This window comes from Periplaneta americana, chromosome 1, assembly GCF_040183065.1.
Source record: "Periplaneta americana isolate PAMFEO1 chromosome 1, P.americana_PAMFEO1_priV1, whole genome shotgun sequence".
NCBI classification, from domain to species: Eukaryota; Metazoa; Arthropoda; class Insecta; order Blattodea; family Blattidae; genus Periplaneta; species Periplaneta americana.
In genome coordinates, this window is record NC_091117.1 from 135,431,379 (window position 1) to 135,458,064 (window position 26,686).

General features: G+C 37.4%; 5 non-coding genes across 5 annotated transcripts; all 5 read left to right on the top strand.

The window, feature by feature from the left end:
• Positions 1-1,117: 1,117 nt before the first annotated feature.
• Positions 1,118-1,191, top strand: TRNAN-GUU (transfer RNA asparagine (anticodon GUU)). The gene has a single exon. It is a non-coding gene; the product is annotated as a tRNA-Asn (tRNA).
• Positions 1,192-9,156: 7,965 nt separating this feature from the next.
• Positions 9,157-9,230, top strand: TRNAN-GUU (transfer RNA asparagine (anticodon GUU)). Its single transcript has one exon. It is a non-coding gene; the product is annotated as a tRNA-Asn (tRNA).
• An 8,832-nt stretch (positions 9,231-18,062) lies between these two features.
• On the top strand, positions 18,063-18,145 carry TRNAN-AUU (transfer RNA asparagine (anticodon AUU)). The gene has a single exon. It is a non-coding gene; the product is annotated as a tRNA-Asn (tRNA).
• A 1,066-nt stretch (positions 18,146-19,211) lies between these two features.
• Positions 19,212-19,283, top strand: TRNAP-UGG (transfer RNA proline (anticodon UGG)). Its single transcript has one exon. It is a non-coding gene; the product is annotated as a tRNA-Pro (tRNA).
• Positions 19,284-23,041: 3,758 nt separating this feature from the next.
• Positions 23,042-23,115, top strand: TRNAN-GUU (transfer RNA asparagine (anticodon GUU)). Its single transcript has one exon. It is a non-coding gene; the product is annotated as a tRNA-Asn (tRNA).
• The last annotated feature ends 3,571 nt before the right edge of the window (positions 23,116-26,686 follow it).

Genomic DNA, 26,686 nt, shown 5'->3' on the forward strand with positions numbered 1-26,686 from the left:
TATTATTATTATTATTATTATCTCTGTACGTCCATCCTTTTCAGCAGATGTTCGAATAATCCGGTTAGATATTCAATTTAAACTCACAAATTGACAATATGATGTTAAATGAAAGCTAGATGTAAGCACTTGACAAAAGTTGAACTTTTCAAATCTTTGCCAAAAAATAAATATCCGAAGCAGCTTCGTTCTTTCGTTTGCTCTGTTGAAGCCATGTTCGCTACATCTTACGTTTGTGAAAAATTATTTTCAACAATGAAAATAGTAAAAACCAAATTTAGATCACGACTTCAAGACAAATACCTTCGTGATCAACTACGACTGGCAGTAAGTGACAAAATTCCTGATTTTAGGTTGTGATAATGTTTCCTATGTTTTCTTATTCATTTCTTTCTTCGTTACACGTACTGAACATTAGTTTGTAATCTTATACGGTACTGTATAAAATTATATTTAAGTGCTTGACGTAAGGAAAATGAAAATCCGTTAATAAGTCAGACAGTTTGCTTCACTTCCCCTTCGGGTGTTCGCCGCCCTCCATAGGTGCTATGCACGTTGCAGGTTACACAGTGGCTCGGCGCACCATCACATTTTCGCCACGGCTGATCTAGATACACAATCGTTCGTTCGCTTCCCCCGCTTTCATTCCCTAAGAAATTAAATCATTAAGTCACACCAAGTCTTTCTATCAGAAAATTCTGTCGTCTTTAGCTTACCAAAGATTCATTTCGTCGTTGTTCCTGCAATAACTCCTATGTGCAAAACATAAATTCAGTAGGAAGAAAACGAAAGAAGGAAATGAATAAGCAAGATGAGAGAAATAAGAAACAAAGACGAAACTAACACTTGTATCGCATCGAAAATAATACCAGTACCTGATAAGCTGAAATCCTGTTCAACCTATAGAATGACACAAAACTGAAACCTTCAGAGTGACAGACACTAACATATAACTCTCAATTTAGAGAAAATAATAGGCTTGTTGAGGTCCAAGCCAGATAATCAAATGAAGTAGGTAATGCTGTAAAAATTGAGACACTCGAAATACTACGATTGACAGAATGTATGGCAATAGCTATCACTGGACATAATAACGGAAGCCGTTACTTTTGTGCCTGCCTTCGTGGCGCAATCGGCTAGCGCGTTCGGCTGTTAACCGAAAGGTTGGTGGTTCGAGCCCACCCGAGGGCGAACATTTTAAACATTAAGCTAATTACTAACGAAGTTCTTAGGCAGACATTTGAGGCCCATGAAATTCACACAGGTTCAACATATCGTATAATATAAGTTGTTTAGATCTACATACAATTTTACTTTGAGGATTTATATTTGAATTTTTTTATTATAATTTTAAGCCAAGACTGTTATCATTAGCATAAACGGGGTAAAGTAATTAATTCTGATCCCTTTCTTGATAAAATAATTTTTAAATGCCAATATTCTTGGAAGATCAAAGTGTCATTTTAAAAAATTCAAAAAGAAAAGTGGGACGGACGAAAAAAAGATTACTTTAGTAAATTTGACATTTTAAAATTTAGGAGTCCAATGTTTTGAGAGTAAAAACAAGATAGCTATGAGGTAGACTTGACTAATGATATAATTGTAATACGAATCCAAAGGACTGTGGCTCAGTGGTCTAGGGGTATGATTCCTGCTTTGGGTTCAGATCCCGGCTGAGCCTTATTTTTTAAATTTCAGTAACTTGTAATTGGATCTCTAAATACAAAGATTTCTTTTGAAATGCCAAACATAACATCTGTTTAAGGTAATAGGAAATTTGCATATAAAAACATCAACAATATGTATTTCAAGTGCCCTGCACTCACAGGGAGAGGTTTACGATTTACTTGTTTTCGTGTCATGATGGAAATTCATGTCGAGGACTGTAAAAAAGACATTGCGCATCCATCTAAGCTCTAAGGTAATATATAATATTATATTAACATTATAAACGTAACTGTTAAGGCAGGTTTCCACCAAACAAACAAAACAGAAACAATGTCTTTGTCAACACAAGTGCAACATTGACACAACATATTGTAAACCTGAGTTGTTGGCGAATGTTTCGTCCAGATTTCTGAGTTGGGGTGACGGTTAAATTTGTTTCCACCAAACAGACAAACCGAAAACAAAAGAGAAAGTCATTGTGTTTCTTATCACCAGCGCTGTAGTTCACTGCACTATCCTTGGACTGCAGCTGTTGGGGGCTGTTTGTGTTGTTTTTTAGAATACATAGGAGACTGTGAATTCTTACGTTTTCGAAATGAAGAAATATAATTACATATGTGAGATTTTATTATTTGCTGTATCACTATTTAAGTTATTTAATAGAGCAAAGATCTGAAAATCGATAAATATGTCACACAGGAGTTATTGCAGGAACAACGACGATTTAATAATAATAATAATAATAATAATAATAATAATAATAATAATAATAATAATAATAATAATAATAATAATAATGTTCACTCGTTTGAGTATTTGTGTTTGAAATTGTTCACTCTTTGCTGTATTCAGATAGAGTTTTTTCCCTGTTCTTGCACTTCAGGAGATGATATCTGTCACATTTGTCGTTGCACAAACTACATACACAGTTCTCCTCTGGGCTGTGGAATCTTGTCGTTGCACAGATCTTGTGGTGGAATCCATGGATCGCGTTTCTGGTGATTGTATGTCTCTGCTGTTGGATTTCTTTGGTCCAGTTTCTTTCTATCATTGCGTTGACTCCATAGAATTCCAGGTCAATCTCGGCTCGTTTCCTTTCTAGCTCCTCTCGCAGTGTTTGGCAAGCTTTGGTGTTTGGTAGTGTCATTCTCAAGTCTTTTTTTTTTTTTTTCAATTTCACATGTTTTTATTAACTTCTATTTTTTACAACCTTTTTTTTTATTTTATAACAATAAAAATAATATAATAGTATACAATACTAATATTGATGCATATGTACATTTCAAGTTACACAATAAGCTAATATATCATTATACAGTACTGAAAATAATTTCGGATGTACACTTCAACCTAAGCAAATTAGTGATTTTACCATTATACAATACTGAGCCAAATCACATATACATTTCAATCTGAACAGATAAGCTGATATAGTCAGTATGCAGTACTGAGAGCAAATGCGCAGATACACTTTCAGTCTAAACAATTTGACTGATATTATCAATATGCAGTACTGAAACCAATCACATATAGATTTCAAACTGGACAAATAAACTGTCGTAGTCAGTATGCAGTACTGACAAAATTTCACATGTACACTTCAATCTAGTCAATAAATGATAGAAAAGTGGGTGCCGTAGTGACAACAAATTCCATATATACTTTTTCCCCCGTATATACTTAAAATAACCTTGTAAATACATATTAACTATAATAAATAAAATAAGAGTCTGACTTGCACTATTTAAGTAATTCTTCACTCTATAATAATTAAACAGTACATGTTCATTCATACAATAACAAAATCATTCACTCCGGGAGAAACCACTCACTTTATACTCAGAGGGAATTTTATTTTATGAAGACAAATTAAAACAAAGACATGTATTTAAATTATGCTTACATTTCCCTATTGAAAATAGTACTTGTACTATCAAATTTAATTAATCTAAGTTCCCGAGATAATTCCCAAACAAAAGGTCCCATTTTCGATAGAGAATTCTGTTCCTTCTAGCCTGGTTAATATAAGCTACATATTGTGTTTTAAAGGTATTCTCTTGGTTCTGAATAAGGAAAGTTACTGTATGACCTATCAGCCACAGTGCAGCATTTTGTCTTTGCTGTGGCTTAAGATTGAAGTCTGGTAATTGAAACATTGTGGGGTGAAGAGTGTCGTTTCCAAATATATTATTGTCCTTCACATATTTCCCAAATTGTTCTCGTATGGAGAGATTCCTTGTACAAGTATTAAGACGATGATGCAAGGAGTCTTTTTGTTGACAATACTGACACACATCGTTGTTTACTCTGTTTATTTTAAATAAACGTTCTTTTGTTGCGATTATGTCATGGATTACTGTATACCACACAGAGCGCACTGTCACCGGTAGTACCCGAGAATTTATATTCTTCCAAAGTTGAGTGAACTTGGTATTCTCCGGTACAATACGCTGAATACGTAGAGGAGCAACAGGAACAGTTGGTACTAATGTAGTATAAATTGCCTTTGATAAACTTTTGTTTACTAGAAACTGAGCGGGATCTAGGTAACTCCATTCTTGTATATAAGTCCAAAGGTATTTGAGATATCGTGGCACAACACGTAAATCAGGAGGATTTCGCAAATCACCTACTGTCGTCCAAAACTGTAGCCAGAAGGCGGAAAAATACGATAGAGTATGCTGTATTTTCCGTCCGCGACTTAAAAATAAGGCCATACACTTCAGACGAATATTTAGTAATCCTATTCCCCCTTTAGTGGGTTGGAGACACAGAGTTGACAGGGGTACGCGAAAAGTGCTTCCTTTCCATAAGAACCAGCATATTGCACTCGTTATTTGCCTTGCAGAGGTAATTGTTATTGGAAGCACCTGGGCCAGATACCAACATTTCGATAGTGAAAATGTGTGCACTATCCAACTTCTCTGATGTAAGGTGAGATCACGATAATAAAGCTGTTGAGCGGTAATTTTAATTGTCTGAGAGACAATTTTCCAATTTTGTTGTTGCATTTCAATAATGGATGGTGAAAATAAAATACCTAGGATTTTTAGGGATGTAATTGTTGTGAAAGGAGCAACTTGAGGTTGAATATCCCAGGGCCCAAGAGGTAATATATGTGATTTGTGATAGTTTAGCGTTAGTCCAGACATCGCAGAATATTGATGTAGAGAATCCGTCATGTGTTGGATATCCTCGTCATTTGCAAGGATTACGTTCACATCATCAGCATACGCCGCCACAGACAGATGATAATTATTAAAGGATACACCAGTGATATTTTCATTTAACTTGAGTAGCAGAGGATGTAAGGCTAAGATAAATAATGTCATAGATGCTGGACAGCCCTGACGAACTGATTTTGAAACAGGAATCTCTGGTGTTTGAAAACCATTGATTTGAATGACTGATACAATATTAGTATATAAAGTCTGTATATAAGATATGAACTTCACACTAAAACCATACCAAGACAAGCAGTGAAACAGGTATTCATGACTAATATTATCAAACGCCCTATGAAAATCCAAGGAGGCTATAAGGTATTTTGTTCGGGAGTGATTGGCATGAGCGATGATATCTCTTAGAGAACATATGACATTAAATATATTACGTCCTATTATTCCGCAATGTTGTTCTGAATGTAAGAGCTGGCTAAGAAGTGGTCGTATCCTGTTGGTCAATACCTTCGCTAACAGTTTGTAGTCATAGTTAAGGAGACTGATTGGTCTATAATCATTCACATGATCGTGCCCATTTTTCTTTTTAATTAGGACTACTATCCCACGTCTTTGAGATGTACAAAGTCTCTGTCTAGTAATAATAACATTGAGTACTTCTGTAAAATCGGTGCCTATTAGGTCCCAAAATTTAAGGTAGAATTCCTGTGGGATTCCGTCGCTGCCAGGAGTTTTAGACTTTTTCCCTTGCAAAAGAGCTGCATAAACTTCTTCTTTACTGATATGTTTTTCCAAATTTTCATTTTCCATTTCCGAGATTCGATATGGTGCAGGTCCAAAAAAATTTTCTAGATTAGTGTGTCGAACTGTTTCGTTACTGAATAAATGAATATAATGTTCGTAAAACACACGACTAATTGAATGTTGTGTAGTATATTCCTGTCCATCGTTATTATTTATTTTCAGGATCATACTTTTATTACGGCGTTTTTGATCAGCCAATAGATGATATAGACTCGTCTTTTCGTCTATCACATTCTTGTCCACTCGACTACGTATTTTGAGTCCTTCAAGTCTCCTCCGGTATATACTTGTAATTTTTGCTTTAATACAACTCATATCAGATCGACTTTTCGCTGTAGGTACATAAAGCTTCTGTATGTCCGATAAACATCGGAAGTAAAAGTTTAATTTATTTTCTTCTGCGTGATGTTTATTATACGAATATTGTTTGAAAAGGTATTTGATTTTGGGTTTTACAAGTTTTTCCCACCATTCAGCTATATCAGCATATCGTGTTTTTTGTAAAGTCCACACTTCCCAAGATTGTTGTACGAGATTTTTAAGTTCTATATCTTCCAAATAGCTTATATTCATTTTCCAATATGTTCGACCCATAGGAATAAAGGAGGCATTCAATGCTATACGAAGTATAACAGCTGCATGGTCAGAGAAGGGGACGGCTGAGGTTTCTACCCGACTAATTTTCTTCTTAATGTTCTTCAATACATAAAATCGATCCAATCTTGCAGCAGAATTGTGTGAGAAATATGTATATTCTATACTGCGGGCTGTGTGTATCCATGCGTCTTCCATTTTCAATTGATTAATTAGCTGTTGTAAAGCAACACTAGGCTGGTAAGCACAGTACAGTCCTGGGGCCTGAGAACACAATTGAAGTCCCCTCCAAGTATGTATGATGGGGTAGGTCACGCATCAAATAAGGAACATCATTTTGAAAAAAGTCATTCCTCGCTAATCTTTTGTTACTTCCAGAAGGTGCATAAATATTTATAAAAACATGTCCCCGATAAGTACCACTGATACCCTTACCAGAGGGGAGTTTTTCAATTTTCTCCAAATTTAACCCGGATTTAGTTAAGAACCCTGTACCCAAATATTCCGATCCAATATTGATATATGAATTATAACCATAAATTGAGCAAAAACTGTCACATACGATTTCTTGTAAAAAAACATTGTCTATGTCATTTACATTTAAAAAAGACTGTAACATTTTCATTTTTGTAGGTGATGAACTGCTATTAAAATTTACCGTTGCAATAGTCAAAGTCAGTGCCATAATAACACTATAAATTAGCGGCGAAGCCATGAAGACTAGTATTGATCTGCTTACCGTAAGTGTAAAGTGCCTGACTTGCTTTCGTCAGACTTGTATGGATGTACACGTTGTTTCGTAATCAGTTTCGTTAGTTTTTTTTAACCATGCGTCTCAGCTCGTGAATCATTCATGTCTACTTCACTTTCCAATGTCTTCCCTTCCATTTCTATCTCGTCACTCCAGTTATCACCTTCCATCCGCGTCCGAGACTCCTGTATACTGGTCATTGCATTAGACTGGTTACTGCTCCCCTTTGTTAATTTAACTTGATTTTCATCATCTTTTGTATGGGAATCCAGTTGTGATGACTTTCCAAATATTTTGTTTTTTTCTATGTTCGTAGATTGACCATCATTTTTGACTTGATCAAGTTCAGGATTTTTCTTACGGCGCTTCTTCCCAGGCTCTTTAGCTTCAATATATGTTTTAGAAATTCGTCTATTACTTGTGTCACTTTCATCCTCATCAGCCGTTATAGTATCAGAATCTTCCATTTCAACAAGATTGTTCTCTATATCGTCTTGTATGGGGTCGTGTGCTAATAACATGGTCGGTCTGGTAGTAGTTTCAGTAGAAGTTCCATCTCACTTGTGACATCTTGTCCACCTTGCCCATCTTCTCTAGTATTCGGCTCAATCGTACGCGAGCTAGCACTGGTGGTTGCCTCCTCTGAGATCGGAAGTACGGTCGAAGGATGATTTTCTTCAGGGAAGCCTCGTATCGGTTTTAGAAGATCACTCATCAGCAAGGGTCTGTTATAATTATTCCCAATTTGACGCGAACCTTTACCAGGACAATAACGGCGAATATGAGATGCACTGTCACAAAGGAAGCAAGTTTGTTCTTGACCGGGATAGACAACATAAGCCTCATAGCCAGCAATATATAATGTAGATGGAATTTGCTTGTTAATTTGCATATTCACTAGTCTAATACCAGTATCAACCTGAAATCGATATTTTTGGACCACTTTTCATTCATTATTTCTTGCACTTTCCCGTAAGTTTGCAAAACATGCATAATTCTGTCATTTGACACTTCTGGTGGCACGTTTAAAATTCTAACTGTAGTAGTATCAAACTCACCTGCTGTTATGTTTACAGTTGTTGTTGCACCATTCATTAGCTGGATTGTTGAAGTTCCAGTGTGTAGTTGAAGATGTTTCTCGTAGCTAAGTTGATTATTGAATTTTATGTACACTGCATTCTGTTTACTTACTAGTTGTAATGTGTCCAATTCATCTTCTCGAACGTTGATACTTTCTTCTAACCATTGGTGTATTTCATATGCAGTAGGACGTTGTTGATCTTTATTAAACACTGCTTTAATAGTATTCTTCCTACAGATTTTACTTGCCATTGCTAATCAAAATAATTCAAGCAAAGCAAGAACAACAAACCGCGAGCACACTAGTCGGAACAAGCTGCTCAAGATGAGACGTCCGTCCACCGCAAGGGTTGGAACGTGGAGTCTTCGACGTAGTAGTTCTCTCTCGCTAGGACGTATACCAGTCGACTTGGAGCTGTTGTTCCAACTCCTAGCACTCGTTTGAGAAATTTCGCCTTCATTTTTTCTATCCTTTGCAGATCCGTCTTTGATATCACTGGACATAGGTGCTATGCACGTTGCAGGTTACACAGTGGCTCGGCGCACCATCACATTTTCGCCACGGCTGATCTAGATACACAATCGTTCGTTCGCTTCCCCCGCTTTCATTCCCTAAGAAATTAAATCATTAAGTCACAACAAGTCTTTCTATCAGAAAATTCTGTCGTCTTTAGCTTACCAAAGATTCATTTCGTCGTTGTTCCTGCAATAACTCCTATGTGCAAAACATAAATTCAGTAGGAAGAAAACGAAAGAAGGAAATGAATAATCAAGATGAGAGAAATAAGAAACAAAGACGAAACTAACACTTGTATCGCATCGAAAATAATACCAGTACCTGATAAGCTGAAATCCTGTTCAACCTATAGAATGACACAAAACTGAAAACTTCAGAGTGACAGACACTAACATATAACTCTCAATTTAGAGAAAATAATAGGCTTGTTGAGGTCCAAGCCAGATAATCAAATGAAGTAGGTAATGCTGTAAAAATTGAGACACTCGAAATACTACGATTGACAGAATGTATGGCAATAGCTATCACTGGACATAATAACGGAAGCCATTACTTTTGTGCCTGCCTTCGTGGCGCAATCGGTTAGCGCTTTCGGCTGTTAACAGAAAGGTTGGTGGTTCGAGCCCACCCGAGGGCGAACATTTTAAACATTAAGCTAATTACTAACGAAGTTCTTAGGCAGACATTTGAGGCCCATGAAATTCACACAGGTTCAACATATCGTATTATATAAGTTGTTTAGATCTACATACAATTTTACTTTGAGGATTTATATTTGAATTTTTTTATTGTAATTTTAAGCCAAGACTGTTATCATTAGCATAAACGGGGTAAAGTAATTAATTCTGATCCCTTTCTTGATAAAATAATTTTTAAATGCCAATATTCTTGGAAGATCAAAGTGTAATTTTAAAAAATTCAAAAAGAAAAGTGAGACGGACGAAAAAAAGATTACTTTAGCAAATTTGACATTTTAAAATTTAGGAGTCCAATGTTTTGAGAGTATCAAAATTGCAGCTGAGCAGAGCATAGGTTATTATGAAACTAAGAAAAAGAAACCGTGGTTTGATGAAGATTGTTGCATGGTAGTAGAAAGAAGGAAACAGGCAAAATTGAAATTCATACAGGATCCAGTTGAGGAGAAGAGAGATAATTATTTCAGTGAAAGACGGGAAGCAAGTCGTACACTTAGGAATAAAAAGTGAGGTTACTAGAAGGAAAAATTGAATGAGGTAGAAACAAATAGTAAGAATAAAAACATTCGAGATTTATATAAGGGTATAAAGGAATTTAAGAACGGATATCAGCCAAGGGTAAACGTGATCAAGGATGAGAATGGTGAATTGCTTGCAGACTCTCCATCAATCCTAAACAGATGGAAAAACTATTTTGCGCAACTACTAAATGTACATAGGCCAAATAGAAATGATCGGGACGAAATTCAAATACAAACTGCTGAGCCATTTATACCCGAACCCACGCTTTCAGAAGTCGAAATTGCGATAGAAAATATGAAAAAGTACAAGTCTCCAGGTATCGATCAAATTCCAGCAGAATTAATTCAAGAGGATGGAAGTGCATTATATAGCGAAATTTATAAACTTGTACTTGCTATTTGGGAAAAGGAAATTGTACCAGAACAATGGAAGGAGTCCATAATTTTACCTATTTTTAAAAAGGGGGACAAAACCAACTGTGATAACTTTCGAGGAATATCACTTTTGTTGACGTCGTACAAAATTTTGTCAATATTCTTTTGAGAACATTAACTCCGTACGTAGATGAAATTATTGGGGATCATCAGTGCGGTTTTTGGCGTAATAGATCGACTATTGATCAGATTTTTTGTATTCGACAGATAATGGAGAAAAAATGGGAGTATAAGGGTACAGTACATCAGTTATTCATAGATTTCAAAAAGGCATATGACTCGGTTAAGAGGGACGTATTATATGATATTCTCATTGAATTTGGTATTCCCAAGAAACTAGTTCTATTAATTAAAATGTGTCTCAGTGAAACATACAGCAGAGTCCGTATAGGTCAGTTCCTATCTGATGCTTTTCCAATTCACTGCGGGCTAAAGCAGGGAGATGCACTATCACCTTTACTTTTTAACTTCGCTCTAGAATATGCCATTAGGAAAGTTCAGGACAACAGGCAGGGTTTGGAATTGAACGGGTTACATCAGTTTCTTGTCTATGCAGATGACGTGAATATGTTAGGAGAAAATACACAAACGATTAGGGAAAACACGGAAATTTTACTTGAAGCAAGTAAAGCGATCGGTTTGGAAGTAAATCCCGAAAAGACGAAGTATATGATTATGTCTCGTGACCAGAATATTGTACGAAATGGAAACATAAAAATTGGAGATTTATCCTTCCAAGAGGTGGAAAAATTCAAATATCTTGGAGCAACAGTAACTAATATAAATGACACTCGGGGGGAAATTAAACGCAGAATAAATATGGGATATGCGTATTATTATTCGGTTGAGAAGCTCATATCATCCAGTCTGCTGTCCAAAAATCTGAAAGTTAGAATTTATAAAACAGTTATATTACCGGTTGTTCTGTATGGTTGTGAAACTTGGACTCTCACTCAGAGAGGAACATAAGTTAAGGGTGTTTGAGAATAAGGTGCTTAGGAAAATATTTGGGGCTAAGAGGGATGAAGTTACAGGAGAATGGAGAAAGTTACACAACACAGAACTGCACGCATTGTATTCTTCACCTAACATAATTAGGAACTTAAAATCCAGACGTTTGAGATGGGCAGGGCATGTAGCACGTATGGGCGAATCCAGAAATGCATATAGAGTGTTAGTTGGGAGACCGGAGGGAAAAACACCTTTAGGGAGGCCGAGACGTAGATGGGAGGATAGTATTAAAATGGATTTGAGGGAGGTGGGGTGTGATGATAAAGACTGGATTAATCTTGCACAGGATAGGGACCGATGGCGGGCTTATGTGAGGGCGGCAATGAACCTTCGGGTTCTTTAAAAGCCATTTGTAAGTAAGTAAGTATGTTTTGAGAGTAAAAACAAGATAGCTATGAGGTAGACTTGACTAATGATATAATTGTAATACGAATCCAAAAGACTGTGGCTGAGTGGTCTAGGGGTATGATTTCTGCTTTGGGTGCAGGAGGTCCCTGGTTCAGATCCCGGCTGAGCCCTATTTTTTAAATTTCAGTAACTTGTAATTGGATCTCTAAATACAAAGATTTCTTTTGAAATGCCAAACATAACATCTGTTTAAGGTAATAGGAAATTTGCATATAAAAACATCAACAATATGTATTTCAAGTGCCCTGCACTCACAGGGAGAGGTTTACGATTTACTTGTTTTCGTGTCATGATGGAAATTCATGTCGAGGACTGTAAAAAAGACATTGCGCATCCATCTAAGCTCTAAGGTAATATATAATATTATATTAACATTATAAACGTAACTGTTAAGGCAGGTTTCCACCAAACAAACAAAACAGAAACAATGTCTTTGTCAACACAAGTGCAACATTGACACAACATATTGTAAACCTGAGTTGTTGGCGAATGTTTCGTCCAGATTTCTGAGTTGGGGTGACGGTTAAATTTGTTTCCACCAAACAGACAAACCGAAAACAAAAGAGAAAGTCATTGTGTTTCTTATCACCAGCGCAGTAGTTCACTGCACTATCCTTGGACTGCAGTTGTTGGGGGCTGTTTGTGTTGTTTTTTGAGAATACATAGGAGACTGTGAATTCTTACGTTTTCGAAATGAAGAAATATAATTACATATGTGAGATTTTATATTTGCTGTATTACTATTTAAGTTATTTAATAGAGCAAAGATCTGAAAATCGATAAATATGTCACACAGGAGTTATTGCAGGAACAACGACGATTTAATAATAATAATAATAATAATAATAATAATAATAATAATAATAATAATAATAATAATAATAATAATAATGTTCACTCGTTTGAGTATTTGTGTTTGAAATTGTTCACTCTTTGCTGTTTTCAGATAGTGTTTTTTCCCTGTTCTTGCACTTCAGGAGATGATATCTGTCACATTTGTCGTTGCACAAACTACATACACAGTTCTCCTCTGGGCTGTGGAATCTTGTCGTTGCACAGATCTTGTGGTGGAATCCATGGATTGCGTTTCTGGTGATTGTATGTCTCTGCTGTTGGATTTCTTTGGTCCAGTTTCTTTCTATCATTGCGTTGACTCCATAGAATTCCAGGTCAATCTCGGCTCGTTTCCTTTCTAGCTCCTCCCGCAGTGTTTGGCAAGCTTTGGTGTTTGGTAGTGTCATTCTCAAGTCTTCGACGTAGTAGTTCTCTCTCGCTAGGACGTATACCAGTCGACTTGGAGCTGTTGTTCCAACTCCTAGCACTCTTTTGAGAAATTTCGCCTTCACTTTTTCTATCCTTTGCAGATCCGTCTTTGATAATTTTTCCCATATTAGATCAATGCCGTATGTGACTATGGGATTGATTGTGGTCATGAATAATTTCATGACCGTTGTTAGGGATAGCAACGTTCTTTATATTGTGCATTGCTTTGATTGCTGCTGTCGTTCTTTCCAAGATGTGGTTGCTGAAAGATTTCATGGTTGGCTGTAGTTTTACACCCAGATATTTGAATTTGTTTACTATCTCTAGCGTTTGGTTCTCCAGTTTTAATTCGTCGTTTGCTGATGTTCTGCCACCTTTTCTGAATACTATCTGCATGGTTTTTTGTTTATTTATCTCGAGGCTATTTTCTCCTGGCCATTTTTCTAGTTTTGCTAGTGCGGTCTGTAGTTCTGTCTTTGATTTTGAGCCTAGTGCCATATCGTCTGCGTACATGCTTAGAATGGTTGATGGGCATTCTTGCAATATGCTTGTGACATCCGCTGTCAGCACATTGAATAGCAGGGGGCTTAATGGGCCCCCTTGTGGGACTCCGTTTGTTTGCCTTATCCTTCCAGATGTGGTTACTCCGTCGTATATTTCTATTAGGTTGTATTCCAGTATTGACTCGATCACAGTTGTGAGGGGTTGTGCCCCGATCATTTGTCTTAGTTTTGTTTTGAGAGTTTCCCTGTTGACGAGATCGAACGCTTTTTTGTAGTCTACGAATACTACGTAGTATTTTCCATTTGGGTGTCTCAGTGCTTCTTCTATATTTTCTGTCAGGTATGTTACGGCTTGTATGGTGCTTTTCTCTTTCCTAAAACCGAACTGTTGTTCTGGAATATGTGGATTTATTTCTGCGTATAATCTTTGTGCTAGTATTTTTGCGAAAGTTTTGTATACGTTGCTTCCGAGTGCTATCCCGCTGTAGGAGTCTGGACTGTTTGCATTTCCTTTTCCCTTGTATAGCATCTTTATCGTTGCTGTTCTCCATGCTTCTGGGATTTCGCCTGCTTGCATGCATTGATTGCATATGTCTGTCCATAATGGTATTAAGTGTTCTTGTGACGATTTTAGGTGTTCTATGTGGATGTTGTCCGGGCCGGCTGCTTTTCCTTTTTTCCCCCTGTTTATTGCCGTCTTTACTTCTTTTATGGTTATTTTGTTATTATGGATAGTGGCATCGTCCGCCCTGATGACTTTATTATGTGCCTTGTAGTTTCTGTTATAGAGTTTCATGAAGTGTTCTTTCCATATTGCCATTGATATTTCCCTGGCCTTCGTTGGTTGCTTCTTCTTTATTGCGATAAACGGGTCATTTTCGGCTTCTGTGGCTATCTTTGTTGCTTCGGCTTCTAGGTGTTGTGCTCTTTTTCCTTTTAGTAGTTTTCTGTATTCTTTTCTTTCTTGTGCATATATTTCTATGTCTCTATCGGATTGAGTTGTCTTCGCCGTATACAGCGCGCGTAGTGCTGTCTTGCGTGCGATATAACACTCTTGCTCGAACCACCGTTGAGCCCTTCTTTTCTTCGCCTCGAGTGTTGCTCCTTGGATTAGTTCTGTCGCGATTTCCGTTGCTTCGTTTATGTTTCCCGACGCGGCTTTTGTTCTTGCTTCCTTTATTTTATTTCCATCTTGTATCTTTTTTGTGTCTAATTCTCTTGCTATGGGAGTACTTGTGGTTTTGTTTTTTCGTGTTTTGTGGGTCGCATTATATTCTAGTACTGTTGATATAGGGATATGTTTTCTAATTGGGGCAGCTCCTGAGGACCACAATCCTTCCTGATTTTTTACCGTGAATTTGTTTCCCCTATAAAAAACCAGGTCTATTGCACTTGATCCATTTGATGCGAAGTAAGTTTGCAGACTGCTCCTATTTATTAGGTGGAAGCCTTCTTCTTCTAGAGTTTGGATTACAAGTTCAGCTTTTGTGTTTGGTCTGTCTATCCTGCAGTTCAGGTCTCCGGCTATAATTACTTCTTCATCTGAAGCAGTTGCGTTTATTACTTTCAGTATTATTTCTATTACGTCTTCTGTTGGTTTGTTCGGCGGTATGTATAGCCCTGCGATTGTTAAGTCTGTGGTTTTGACGATGATGGTGTTTTCTTCCTTTTCTGTTTCTTTTACTTCCCCTGTTGTGTCTTTGATGAAGCATGAGACTCCTCCTGCTGGTCTACCTCCGGTTGGTTGAGCTAATGAATGGTATGCGTAGAAGTTTGTTATTTCTATGGGTTCCAGTAGGAAGGTTTCTGTGGTGACTACTATGTCAAAGTGGTCTGTGGTTTTGAGTGGTGAGTACTTTAGAGCATTTTTGATCCCTTCTGTGCTCCAGAGCAGAATTTTCACTATTTTATTAGAGTGGCACTCCTTTGTTGTTCCTTTGCCTCCGAAAGGAGAATCTCCTTACTATTATCCCTTCTGGCCAGAAGTCTGGGTTTTCTGTTATTTGTAGCGCTTCGAAGGGGATCCCTATTTTGAAGGCTTTCATGTGTCCCTCTGTCTTGAGCATCTCGCATTCCTTAATTTCTTTAATGCCGTTTTTCATTAGGTAGTCTTTTACGTTTTTTCCTGTTGTTCCATTTCTCACTTTCCCTATATACAGCCAGGCCGTTTTACCTTCTGGTTGCAGTTCTTCGTCGTTACTTTGTTTTGTTCCCAGGATTATGGGTGCATTCCTCCTTCTTTTCGCGACCGTTGCCCAGCTCTCGTTTTCTTCGTTTTCTGTTTCCTCTATCGCGCGTTCGGTATTCGTGGTCGTACTATCCGTTGTCCTTTTCACGTTTTCGGTTTCTCTCTGCTGTGGGTCCTGTCGTCTATGAGTTCCTGGCTTCTGGGTGTTCGTATTTTCTTCAGGACGGTTGTAAATTCTTTCCCCTTTTTCATTTTCCAATGTCTTCTTTACTTGTTTCGTTATTAGTATTTCCAGTTTGTTGTTTATGAAATCCATTATCGTTTCCATTTTCTGGTTTAGCTTCGTAATGTCTTCTTGTGTAGGTGTATTTCTACTCTTTTGTTGGTCGTACTGTTCCGGCTTCGGCTTCCCGGGCTAATCGCCTGATGTCACCACTTCGCTTGCTCCCGTCTGTGGAGTTCCCTTGTTTCCGCCGCTAGATGTCGCCACTTGTCTGCGGTTGGTGTTGGGGTCTGTCTTAGTATATTTGTTGTGTGTATCTACTTCCTCCGTTTTGAGCTGCGTCTGTACAGTAGCTCTTTTATCTCTTTGTTTTTCTCTTCTAGTTTATTATTTAGATCTGCAAATGCATACTTTATATTACTCACCGCTTTCAGGATATCGTCTTTTAGATCCCTCCTTAGTTTGTTGGTTCCTTCTGCGATGTTCACTAAACTTGTGAACGAGCGTTCCACTAGTCATTTACTACTTCCGCCATATTTCTCAGTAACGACGATTTGCTTCAATATTTACCCCACTGTATAGTGGTGGAGTGTAAAGAATAAATTTTCCTTTTAAAGGCACCTGCAGTAAGGAACTGGTAATAATCTTTTTCGGCGTCTTATTAGGCCGTTTACTTCTTCGGTTTCACACGTTTGAGCCGTTCAGAGCAGAAGTGGTGTAAGTTAAAATTAGGTTATGAGGTTTAAAGTAAAAATTCTGTAAAATAAAGCGCAAAGTAGCAATTAATATGTACTTCGTGCTATCCACTGACTACTAATAGTTTAAATAAATTGAATATTAATTGTTACTTTGCGCTATATATTACAGAATGTTTACTTTAACCCTCATTATCCATTTTTTATTTACATCACTTCTGCTCTCAACGGCTCATTTGTTCCAGATTCTATCTTCTTCTCATTAAGCATTCTGTATACGGAACAACGAGACACACCGGTAGCAGCAGTAGTTTTTTCGATGCTCTCCGTAACAGACATTGTACATGGTCCGTTTTTATTGCCTCACATACATCCGTAAAATATGGACGTTAAACACAATCTGCTGTCCACCAGATTGCAATGCTTTTCCCAATACTGCTTGAAAAATTGCAACCACGAAAGTAAACACTACTAAGTACAGAACCAAGGACACGATATCTCCTAATTGTTGTATTTTCAATGTGGCTGTAATAAAACGCACAGTAATGTATCACAATAAAATTATTAGTCACTGGCACTACAGCACATAACTAACAGTCTGCCACTGACTGACAACTATCTGAGGATTACTGTAAGCTGTAAGGAACAAAGCAGTAAGATGACATATCCAACCCTCCCCCGACTGCGACATCCGCTTCCCCTTTCAGTGAGTCAGGTCCGGGGACAGAACGTCTAGCTTGGAGGCCGTTACTTTTAAGCAGTCCGACCACCCCCTCCTAGCGCACTACCAGGTATACCATTCAGCTGCAAAACATTTTCTGAACGGAAGTTATTGTATTGTGAGAGCGCAGCTGGATCAGTGAAAGAAAGTGGTCAAAGTTTTCAGTTTGTAGTGCAACGAACAATTCTGCTGTGTGTGGGCAACGAGCACAGAATGTGTGGGCTCTTCTGTAGTGACGTCACTGAAGCTTCTAGTTGTTCTGTCCCCAGTGACAAGGTGTTCCTTTCTCTTTCTAGAACGCTGTGCCAGCATAAACCTCCAGGGTGCGGAACCTGGTGAATCTTGGAGTGAGGGAGCAGTAGTGTGGTGTGGATTCGGCTACCGGCCGATATTACAGTGACGAGTAGCAAGTGAGACTGATCCCCTCCACTCCTAATCGCCCGTAGAACTGGTTTCGTCGTCAAGGTCAAGCTTCACCAGGTTCCGTTTGAACTATAGTCATTTTTTTTTCATTTCATTTATTGTAATACAGTTACTTTTTTAAAAAAGGAGTTCAACACTTGAAGAAGAAAAAGAATTTAGCAATTATAAAATAATGATGCGATGTGAAAAGAACGATATCTTTTTGAAACATTAATAGAAAAAAATGAACGTTAAGTCGCACAGTTTATCCACTTGCTATAGAAAATAATCAAATGAAGTAGGCAATGCTGTGAAAATTGAGACACTCGAAATATTACGATTGACAGAATGTACGGCAATAGCTGTCACTGAATATAATAACGGAAGGCATTAATTTCTTACCTGCCTTCGTGGCGCAATCGGCGAGCGCGTTCGGCTCGTTCGGCTATTAACCGGAAGGTTGGTGGTTCGAGCCCACCCGAGGGCGAACATTTTTAACATTAAGGGAATTACTCCTATAATCTTTTCGCTATAAGAAAAATCCTAATGCAAACAATAGCACGTGACTGAAGTGAGGCTTCATTGGCCGCTATTTGGCGCCATAGAATCTCAGTACGTGTTCCCGCCTACTGTTGTACATTCTGTTCCATTTTAAACATTTCCCGTTACTCATCAAGTAGGCCAAACCTCACTACTATGCATTCGTTTGCTTAGGAAACATTTACGTTATAAGTACTGTAATTAAATTATTTTTAAGTCTTATGTCTTCACAATGGATAGTTGAGGATGCAAAAGCCATACTTAAGTACTACGTGCTTACGTGAACAACTACGAGCTCAAGTGACGCCAGCTTATTACAGGAACAGACTACCTCGGTATTACTGTTGGTATTCATCCGCGTTCATAGTACATAACAAAATATAAAAGTAGCTTTTCTCTTACATAGCGTTTTACATATGAGTGAAGTTAAATGTTTCATCGTATTTAACAACTAGAATTCAATGTTTTATTTTCAAATAATACAAGATTGTGGTTTCCAAATACGAACTATATTTTCCTGCGTCATGTGAGTGTTTCTGACTGGGAGCCAATCACGGGTATGACAGCAACGTGTTTGTGTTTACATTAGGATTTCTCTTACAGCGAGAACAGTATAGCTAAGTTATAAGGCAGGCATTTGAGGTCCATGAAGATCGCACCGGATTAGCATATGGTATAATATCCGATGTTTAGATCTACATACAATTTTACTTTGGGGATTAATATTTGTATTTTTGGGCGCGCTTCCGTACAGGGGCAGTGGCATTTCCTCTAGGGTTAGAGCCCAGTTTAGGTATGTGTGTGTGTGTGTGTGTGTGTGTGTGTGTATTAATCGAAAAAAAATGTCATAAACATGCGTCCTATTCTCAATATTGTCTAGCTAGAATGGCTACATATTTGAAAATGATGGATATTAATATTTATTATATATTACACCCACTCCTTTCATTTTTACTATGCGGTAGACTTGAATAATCATATACAGTAGTTATAATACAAGTACATAGGAACATGGCTCAGTGGTCTAGGGGTATGATTCCTGCTTTGGGTGCAGGAGGTCCCGGGTTCAAATCCCGGCTGAGCCCTATTTTTTACATTTCAGTAACTTATGATTGCACCTCTAAATACAAAGGTTTCTTTTCAAATGCCAAACATAACATCTACTGTTTAAGGTAATAGGAAATTTGCATACAAAAACATCAACAATATGTATTTCAAGTATGCTGTACAAACTTTGCTGCACTCACATGCAGAGATTTATAGTTGACTTGTTTTCGTGTATTGATGGGAATTCATGTCAAGGACTGAAAAAAAGACATTGCGCATCCATCTAAGGCAATATATAATCTTATATTAACATTATAAACGTAACTGTTAAGGCGGGTTTCCACCAAACAGACAAAACAGAAACATATTTCTTTGTCAACACAAGTGCAACGTTGAAACAGCATATTGTAAACTTGAGTTCTTGGAGAGTGTTTTTTTGCAGATTTTTAAGTTGGGGTGACGGTTAAATTTGTTTCCACCAAGCTGATAAACCGAATTCAAAAGAGAAAGTCATTGTGTTTCTTGTCACCAGCGCAGTCGTTCACTACACTATCCTTCGACTGCAGTTGTTGGGGTCTGTTTGTGTTGTTTTGAGAGCCCCAATTTAAACAGAACACGGTGTTTGCCTACACACGATCTGCGTAGTGAAATAGATTGTTGGTGAGATCAGACGCCCAGACTCCGTCTTCGAGGCTCATTAAACCACCACCGATTGTAGTCAAGAAAGGTAAAAATCATTTGTCTTCCATTAAAAAGTCCATAGACATTAAAGGTGATCCAAGCCTCACATGTACATTTACTATTGATGGATTAAGAATTCACCCAAAAGCAGCAGAGGCCCACAACAAATTAACTAAACATTTCATATCTGAAAACATTGAATTTCATATGTTTATTTCACTATCAGAAAGGCCGTTAAAGTGTGGAATTAAACGACTGCCACCCACAAATTCCGAAGAATTTAATTTACCAAGAATTTCTAGTTTTGAATTATCCAGTTCAATCTTTTCGTGAATTTACCTCAAAATCAACTGGTTTCCAAGAAGCTTCCAAACTGCCTAGAAAATTCGCCTGCCGGTGAATCATTACGTCAATGTACAGGACTATTTAATATTAAATGACTGTTGAATCCTGTCGACCTAAACCATCTATACGTCAGTGTTACAAATGTCAGGCTTTTGGTCATGTGTCTACTGGGTGTCATCAGCTCATCACTAAAGTAAATGTGTTAAGTGCGCGAGTGAACTGACTGTCCAAAGAAAGGACCAGAATATAAAGCTCTATGTGCATATTGTGGAGATAAACACAATGCGAGTTATCGTCATTGCCCTAAGTTTATTCCATACGTTAACCCACAACGCCGGAACCCATACCACAAAGTGAACCAGAATGCAACCCCCATCACCTTTCATCTCAACTTCAACTTGGTTAAATAGCGTCTATCAATTCACAATCATCATATAGACAAACATCTCAACCGTTAGAGACAGAATTACACTAACTTCATAAATTATTCCATTATTTTAACATCCAAACGTTCTATTAAAACTGAAGGAGGTTTTTAAGCCAGTGTCGTTATTAGTATGTTCAATACAAGAAATCATGGCGACAATTCAGCCTTTCAATAAGCCTACGCAACATGGTCATTGACACTACTTCACCTGTCAATCATTAAGGATTATACTTTATATTGAAATGCCAATAGGCTGAAGTTTCAATTATGAGAATAATAGGTGAAACCAAACATTTTATTTTCAGAAGGCCACAATTCACTAGCCAATTAATCTAATCGTTTCTGTTGTTTATCTAATATATTTCTATATAATGATTTTGTATTACTGGAGGCTGACCGCCTCATGTTTGATCTGAAAACCTGACGAGGCAAACATCTCTTTTGGTGTGATACTTGGAACAAAATGCATAACTTAGGTTTTGCGTCACGTCGATTGATTGATTGATTGATTGATTGATTGGTCGGTCGATCGGGTTATTGTTTTGTTTCCGAATTATGTAAACATCAACACACCAAACCAAAACAGAAACAATAAGAAACGTATTTCAACTACACGAACAGGTTTCTGTCTAGAACTCTAGAGGCTGTCAGCTATCACTAGCGAGGGACGGTGTACAACAAAATGTTCACTGAGGATGATGTATTTATTCGTATGTGGGTGGTTTATACTGCGGCTATGCAAACTACAAGAAGGAAACGTCGTACTGTAAGTCGCGATATTGAGTGAGACAGTTCTTGTCTAGACGTGAAAATTACACCAAATGAATGTTGAATGTGTTAAAAACGGATGATACTAGATTGCATGGAGAACTGCGATTATCGTTTCATAATTTCGTCAGAATGTCTAGTGGCGACTTCGAAAACCTCATCAATCTAGTTAGCAGTAAGATTTGTAAGCAGAATACGAATTACAGAAGTCCACACTTGTGGAGTAACGGTTAGTGCGTCTGGCCGCGAAACCAGGTGACCCGGGTTGGAATCCCGATCGGGACAAGTTAGCTGGTTGAGGTTTTCTTCCCGGATTTTCCCGCAACCCAATTTGAACAAATGCTGGGTAACTTTCCGGACTCATTTCACCGGCATTATCACCTTCGTCTCATTAAGACGCTAAATAACCTAAGATGTTGATGCAGCGTCGTAAAATAGCCTACTTAAAAAAACGAATTATAGAGATGCCATTCCTGTTAAAGACCGGTCAGCAGTAACTCTGAAATTTTTTGCTACTGGAGACAGCTATCAAAGTCTAATGTATTTATTTCGAGTATCTGTTTCTTCCATATCATTCATTGTGCCTCAAGACTGCAGTGCTTTAAGCGAAAGTCTAATGAATTCTATAAAGGTAAGTGAAGGCAAAAACTTATGTCCAAAATTCGTTTTATTAATGAAACAAAGCTATGTATGACTATAATCACTTAATTCTTCACAATGTACCTGACAAAATGTTTAGTGCATTGAAAAACATTTTTAATGAAAACAATGTCTTTATAGTCTACATGGAAAACAAAATTATTTTTACTTCACTCAAACACCCTACATTTTATTCTTCATACCTACTGAAAGAACGTATTCGTATTTGATAAAGAAATTAATATGCCAGAAGGAAAAGTAACACTTTGTTCTATATTCTTGCCTTTGGCGTGTTTCGTATTCATCTGCAAATGACGATTCCATGGCTCATTGCAAAGCATTTTTTCCACCGGTTTCGCACACCTTACTTGTTGCGGGTTCACATAACGCAGGCTCAAAAGTGATTGCAGATGTTTCTGTTTTATTTCTGTGATACCAGAATCCTGGCGTGGATGGACCGGAGTCTTGTGGAAAATTATAGTACACTTGTTAAGCCTCATAGAATAGATTATTTATTCGGTTTTGCACTGTATTTTTTCGCATATTCCGTCTTCAATTTTCGGATGTTGCGAGTTACCAGTTCGCCAAATACCTCATAGTCTTTGTGCTGTATCTCTCCGTTCGAAAACGGATTTCAACATCTGATATACTTCTGAAACCTCATGGTTTGTGCCATCATCTTTGCTGCATTGCGCCTGTGGAATATCTAGGCCTCAATTGTTTCTGAGTTGGTTTTGGTTTTCCGTTTGTTACCACTTCAACTACTATGTATCTCTCAATTTAGAGAAAATAATAGGCTTCTTGAGGTCCAATCCAGGTAATAAAATGAAGTAGGCTATTCTGTGAAAATTGAGACACTCGAAATATTACGATTGACAGAATGTACGGCAATAGCTGTCACTGAACACAGTAACCGAAGCCATTAATTTCCTACCTGCCTTCGTGGCGCAATCGGCTAGCGCGTTCGGCTGTTAACCGAAAGGTTGGTGGTTCGAGCCCACCCGAGGGCGAATATTTTTAGCATTAAACGAATTACTCCTGGTTTGAACCTTCACTCTCCATATGTACACATTCATTGCCTGCCTGCGATTCTTCTGTAATGATCTTATCCGATGAATTGTTGTCCTACAACAAAAAACAACAAACATAATATTAAGAAGTCTGTAATACACTTGTAATTTTTATCCCTTTTAAGTGGAAATGTTTCAAAATGAGTTGGGCAAATCTTGGGTCACACTCTATGTACTAATATATATAGACTAGATATGATGTAATCTTGTACAAATATTAAATTCGGTTAATACTATTGTTTCAGGTTCCTACAAGTTCAGAAGAATTATAATGCAGTTTGGAACTTTCCTATGTGTATTGGCAGTAAGGATGGAAAGCATATAATACTACAATCGCCAAAGAATAGTGGAAGTGAATTTTATAACTATAAAAGGAATTTCGCATTGTTCTATTTGCAGAAGTGGATGCCAACTACAATTTCATTTACGTCTCTATTGGATGCCAAGGTCGTATACCAGATGGAGGAGTGTTCAAGACTACCGGATTTGCAAAAGCACTGGTCAGGCAACTATTAAATCTGCCACCAATGTCACCTTTTCCGGGAAGAGACAAGCATGTACCGAATGTCCTTTTGGCAGATGATGCGTTTCCCTTGTCAAGAAAAATAATGGAGCCATATCCAGAACACCAAGAGCGTGGTTCAAGGCAAGGGATATTAAAATTATCGTATTAGCAGGGCGCGAAGAGTCATAGAAAATGTATGTTTCATGGGTTCTCCGTAAACCTATAACTTACTATTAGAGCCAGAGAAAGTGAGAAAATTGTTGAGACCTGTATGTTACTACACAATTATTTACGTAGAAATTCAGAATCAAAATTATCTTACACACCAGCAGGGTCTTTTGATATGTACGATTTCGACAGTGGTCTTGTAGTTCCAGGGTCATGGAGAAACGATCCTCAACCATGTGAGTCATTTCTACCTCTTAGGCATAGACCAAGAAAATGATCAGAAGAAATAAAAATGATAAGGGACGAATTCTGTGAATATACAGGGACATCATTTTATTTTTACTTCAATTTTTATTGTACCTGAGGTTCTGAATGTACTTCATTCCCACCCCTCTACTAGTAAACTTCCAACCGTTCTCCACACAGAGCCAAGGCCACGTATGCAATCATAGTAAGCAGTACTGAGTTAGTGAGTATAGTACGTTCCAGATATACTGTATGTTCGCATTTTCCAGTGACGAAAGAGCTTTCAATATTAAATCATATTTTCTCACAGACACTGTCCTCCGTCTGCCTACGTCGCATCCCGGTTTCCCCCACACGCTTCTGCTCGCTCATCTGTAAAGGTTAGTAGCTGGGCTGTCTTACCTCTTTTCTGAAAACATTAATTTCTGTTAAGAATTGGACGTCTACGTAATGTTATACAACTGTTTAAAATAATTATAAAAGGGCCTTGTTAAGTAATTAACTGTCACGTGATTTCCCCCCTTTCTACGACCCTGCTACATATCCACTTGGACGGACAGTAGATAGCATGTCTGAGTAATTTTATCTTTTCGGATCGGGCAGAAGTGAAGATTGAATTTACAGTACGTAAGGTACTCTTTTATAGAGTAGTCTAGGTACAGAATTATTTCAATATGAGTTACTAGTACGAAAGTCGAAACTGGTAATTGGAATTATGTACAGTAATCTATATTGCGGTAATATGCACAAAAGAACTGAAGCCTGTATCGAAATGAACGGCCACCATTTTCAAAAATGTGTTTAAATATCCATATTATAATTATTTTTAAATTTAACTTCGTTCTCTATATTGCACGCTAATGTGCTGTAGACAGTATAATATATACTGCATAATGAATACGTTCCCATGGATAGCTCAGTTCGCGAGTAAAAACACTTATTGTTAATACTGTATTGTATTTTTATTAAACAAAAACGTAATGAAAATTATCAAACTCAAAATCGCGATATTTCCTAGTTTACGTAAATGGATGAACTACTTTTCTTCCCTCCCATAGCCTACCTAGTAAAGTGATTTGTTTGTATTTTATTCCCGTATCATCGCACTCCAATCGTGGAAGGGGGTAGCAAACGGTGTTTCCGGTTCTCAACGAAAGGTATAGCCAGGTTAATATTAGAAATGTTAGTAAAAAATAAAATGATGTCCCTGTATAATGTCAGATATGGGACAAGAACCCTCGCAATTACAGTATGCCTAAGTATTGTAGTTAAATTTTAAAATCATGTATAGCTATAGTGTACACGTACAGAATGAAGCAAATATACCATAAATACATAAATTAATATACATTCGCCTGCAATGCCATACCAACTTCTGGCCCTTTTCTGTCTTTATTTGTGTCATGTAGAAAGCTTATTGCATCACAGTCAAACCATTTTTTACAAATACATTGCCAGAGCCAGATTTCTTCACTATATTATTATTTATTTTTTCACGCTGTTATTGAGTCACTACATTTTTTTTTTTAATTTTTCTTTCAATCTCATTACAGGTAGTATTAAAAATCCCTGCTAATTCTTTGTATGAGTCTACTTCCTTAATTCTATTTTTGTAATTTGTGCCTTTAGTACGTAGATGGGAGGATAATAGTAAAATGGATTTGAGGGAAGTGGGATACGATGGTAGGGACTGGATTAATCTTGCTCAGGATAGGGACCTGTGGCGGGCTTATGTGAGGGCGGCAATAAACCTCCGGGTTCCTTAAAAACCATAAGTAAGTAAGTAAGTAAGTAAGTAAGTAAGTAAGTAAGTAAGTAAGTAAGTAAGTAAAGTAAGTAAGTAAGTAAGTGCCTTTTGTGATCCATACATTTGAATGTTCGCGAAACACATAGATTAAATTCACAACGTCTTCCGTAATACAATGGTTTCTTTCTTCGGTCATTCCGACTCCGCGTCTGTTCCCACCAACAACCTATTTCACTATGCAGATCGTGTATAGACAAATGTCATGACCCGTTTGAATTGGGGCTCTCAAAACAACACAAACAGATCCCAACAACTCCAGTCCAAGGATAATGTAGTGAATGACTACGCTGGCGACAAGAAACTCTATGACTTTCTCTTTTGTTTTCAGTTTATCTATTTGGTGGAAACAAATTTAACCCTCGCCCCAATTCAGAAACCTGCACAAAACAGTCGCCAACAACTCAAGTTTACAATATGTTGTGTCAACGTTGCACTTGTGTTGACAAAGTAATGTGTTTCTGTTTTGTGTTTTTGGTGGAAACCCGCCTTAACAGTTACGTTTGTAATGTTAATATAAGATTATATATTGCCTTAGATGGACGCGCAATGTCTTTTTTTCAGTCCTCGACATGAATTCCCATCATAATACGAAAACAAGTCAACTGTAAATCTTTGCGTGTAAGTGCAGCAAAGTTGCTTTGCAGTGTACTTGAAATACATAGTATTTTTGATGTTTTTGTATGCAAACTTCCTATTACCTTAAACAGAAGATATTATGTTTGGCATTTGAAAAGGAGCCTTTGTGTTTAGAGTTCCAACTATAAGTTATTGAAATTTAAAAAATA